The sequence below is a fragment of the Durio zibethinus genome, chromosome 6 (assembly GCF_047325235.1).
Source record: "Durio zibethinus cultivar Kanyao isolate XHJ-2024 chromosome 6, ASM4732523v1, whole genome shotgun sequence".
Taxonomy (NCBI): domain Eukaryota; kingdom Viridiplantae; phylum Streptophyta; class Magnoliopsida; order Malvales; family Malvaceae; genus Durio; species Durio zibethinus.
In genome coordinates, this window is record NC_143167.1 from 21,348,324 (window position 1) to 21,352,671 (window position 4,348).

The following is a 4,348-nucleotide window of genomic DNA, read 5'->3' on the forward strand; positions in this document are numbered from 1 at the left end:
TTGCATATTATGTGGCATCCTGATCCTCACCCATTATAGGCTATGAGTAGAAAGTAGGAGTGTTTCACTAGCCATTGTGAAGGTTTGCACCTCACAAGAGTGTAGTTACTTTACATCCTCATAAATGGTTTATAGCCTAGGTATAGAGCTTATACATGTAATGCGGATATGAGTGTGTGCGAAAAAACTTACAAACCTTTCACATTTTCCTAAAAATACCCCTATCCAAAATGCCCTATAATTATTAAGAACAAAATAAATAAAAGCAATTTAAAATAAATGACATAATTAAAATATACATGAAATGTAAAACACACACACATATATTTTTTCTTTTTTTTATTGAATTTTTTTTTTTCAAAAACAAGGAAATCAAAACATTTTTTCATTTTTTCAATCTTTTTATATATATATATTTGGAAATCAGGAAAATCAAAATCAAGGAATTGAGATTAAACATTAATTAGGACCATTAAACCAAAATTTAAGCTAACATGCAATCAATCTTTGACCTGGTTATCTAAAAGTATGTCCTTAATAGAGTTGCTAAGTTGTCATGACATTTCAAGACCAAAGATAGTAACCCTAATGTCAGATGAATGGGGAAGTTGAAATGCGGGAGGCTTAAAAAAGCATTTTCTATGAAAGTAAAAAAAAAAAAGAGTCATCACCAATATTTTTTAGGGTGTGATTGGCCACTAAAAATTTTTTGTCCTTTTTGATAAAACATTTAAAAGATTTAAAGGTTTTATGAAAAGAACAAATTGAAGTCTACAAATCAAATTTAGTGTTTGAGAGTCCGTTACTCGTGAGAAGGATTAGCACCCCCATAGCATGCATCGAAGACATTATCAACTAACTAAATGTTATCTTTAAACTTGTCATAACGTATAGGTCTGAAGACTTGATCGTTAGATGTAAAATTTAAAATCATGAAAAACATGGGGAGTCTCCACCAATTATTTTTAGGATGTGATTGGCCACCCAAAAATTATCTTTCTAATAAAATAATAAAATGGGTTTGAAGCTTTATTAAAAAGATAGTTTTAGTTTACGAAAACAAGATGGGGGTCAGAAGTCAGTTACGCATGAGGAAGGATTAGCACCCCCATAGCGCCCATTGAATTAGTACTAATTAATCATGCACTATTTGTAATTTTGGACAAAAATGGTTTTTATATGAAATTTAATTACAATTTCCCTTATTTTTAAGAAATAAAATTAGTTTTAAAAATCTTTATTTAGGAATATTGTGAAAATCTTCAAATTAAAGAAATACCTTCAAAGTCTTCAAATATAGTCTTTTCATTTAAGATTTATCATTACATTCCTTCTAAAATAATAAAATAATATTCTTTGTAAATGATAATAATTGATGACTTTCCAATATCTAGGCAAAATATCAATAACTATATTTCACGAAATACTATTTTAATTTTATTTGTTCAAAACTAAAAATTTTTAAGAAAACCTTTTAGTGTAGTAAAAAATTGGATAATATAATTAATATCAACAAATATATATGAATTATGAACGTATAAATTATGAATTTTCATATTTAAAATCTTATCTTATTATTTTTATTATTTTGTATTTTTATAAATATGGTTTTAACAAAACAAAATTATTTTGAGTTGTGAAAATGTATGAAAATTCTTAATAAAATAAAATTTCCTAAATACTCTAATATCTGGGAGGTATTCAGGAGTAGATTACTTCATAAAAGGTTTTCATGCAAATCCTTAGAAATTTAAAACGAGTTTAGAATTTCGGGTAAGTTTAGAAATTTATGAACTTTGCTAAAAATCTCCAATATTTAGGCAGACTTTTGGAACAAGCTCATTTTTATAGTTCTTCTAAAAATGAATTTTTTATATTCTTATATATTTCGTATATATATATATGTATCTTCTTTTTTTAAAATCATCATTATTATCATTGCCATTTTTATTATTCCTTTTTCTTGTTTTTTTAGAGTGCAAATAAAATAAATTGCATTATAATTAATAATAATAATAATTTATTACATGAAAGATTAAATTGCATGTAATTAAATTAAGTAAAAAATAAAATAAAATAAAATAAAACAAACAATTTAAAACATCAAAATGATCATAATGCATGAGATTTATATTTTAATCAAACTCAAATAATATGGAACAAATATGCATGGAATGAAAAATTAATATAATAACCTATATCAAGCCTACAACCTTTATTAAATTTAAAATAAAAAATGAATGCATGACAAGGCCTTAGGAGAAAGGCTTAGCCTGTAGACTTTCTTTCTCATGAATGATCACTTGGGAACTTGTAATAATAGGCATGAAGTAAGTATATAGGAAGCAAGATAGGAAAATGCTTTGAAATCTTTAAACTTTCTAGGGAGTTCACAGTGAAGGCCTCACAACAATAGTAGCCTAGCTTGATATTTGGTTAATAACCACCATGGAAAATAGATTAGTGTGAAAAGATGAATCTTTATATTTCTACTTACATGTTACATGCCTAAAGAAGTTATCAAGCACAAAAGAGAAAGGAGCTTTGTTTTGTAAAAAATACTTTCCTATTAACAACAAACCATAGAATCATGTCCAAATGCCCCCTATTTTGATAGTAGCAAAGAACTATATTTAATTTTTTTTTAGCTTTTAAGAAGGAATAATATTCTATTTATCATATATTTGAAAATACCAAACCATATGAAAGAGTTTTAAGCCTCTATAACAGCAAAAAGAGTAACATCTTTCTTGAGGAATCGAATTTTAAACTCTAAAAGCTTTCTTACTTTTCCTTGCCTAATGTTTCGTAAAGGTATCCACTTTTAAAGAAAGGTTCTTCCTTTTGTCTTGTTAATGCAGCATACATATATCTAATCATGGAAACCTAAACCTTTGTAAATGGTAAAAGGTTAACAGAAACAATATTCATGGAAATGATAATGTCTACAAGCATGAAAGTAAACTAAAAAACAAAAAAAAAAAAAACAAAAGGCTACCTTTTCCACTCCACTTCTCCAAAAGCTATAGCTTCCCTTATATTGCATTTTCTTAGCCATTAAATCTTTTCGCCTTTCCCCTTATCTTTTTCTTTTTTTTTTTTGGTTTCTTATCCTCTTATTTTTTTTTTTGCTGCTCTTCCTCCCTTCTCTTTCTTTGACAGCACTCCCCTTTGCAAAGAAAAAGACCCTTGAACAAAAATCTCTTTTTTTTTTGTGAATATAAGCCCTTGTATCAAATCTCATATAAGGGCCAAAATTCTTTCCTTTTTTATTTCAAGGAGCAATATTTAGCCATTGGATTAAGATTCAACAAAATATCTAATGGTTCACCTTATTTACTACAAAGGTTGGATTTTTATAGCCTTTAAACCAAATGAAAAGACCATTTTACCCTTAGTATAAAGTTTTTGATATTTATGCCTTTTTTTTAAAAAATCAATGTTCCTATGCTCATTTTTGAGATTTTAAAATACCAAAAAAGCACGAAATATTATAAAATAAAGATATAAAAGTTTCATAAAAATTCAAGCTTGAGAATGTCAAATTACAGAAATACCTTTAATGAGTATTTTGATAATTTCACACCTCCCGAGGTACTACTGTGATTTCAAATGCAACAAAAATTATAAAATATTAAGAAATTAAGATCTAAAAATTGTTATAAAAATCCAAGCTTGGAAAGGTCAAATTACCAAAATATACACAAAAAATCATGAAATATTATGAAATTAAGATTTGAAAAGTTTTATAAAAATATGAGCTCTACAAGACCAAATTACAAAAATACCCTTAAAGGGTATTTTTGTAATTTCACACCTCTTAAGATACTGCTGTGATTTCAAATGCAAGAAAAATCATAAAATATTATGAAATTAAGATCTAAAAAGTTTCATGAAAATCCAAACTTGAGAAGGTCAAATTATAAAAATATCTCTAAGGGTATTTTTGTAATTTTGTAATTTCTTATGAGCCATAAAAATTTTTAGTGTTTTAAAAATCACCAATTTTATCCTTAAACCACGTTGATTCCAATTAGATTGTGAATTTTGAGAATTGATCGGGGTTCTATCCATTTTGCCTAAGTTTTATTTAATTTTGACTTTATTTGACTAATTTTAACCTTATTGACCAAGTTTGACAATATTTGACCCGAGTTGACTTTGAGTCTCTAAATGGGCTAATTTGTGGGTTCTTTATGGGTTGCAACTGATCCTCCAAAATGGTTTATGTAATGGTCCTATATTAATGTTCTGGCCCATGTTTGCAAATGAACTCGAGTCAGTCATGTTAAAAATGTTTCGAAAAAAATTTGATGTCTACAACTGTTCCTCTTTATTTATTTTTAAG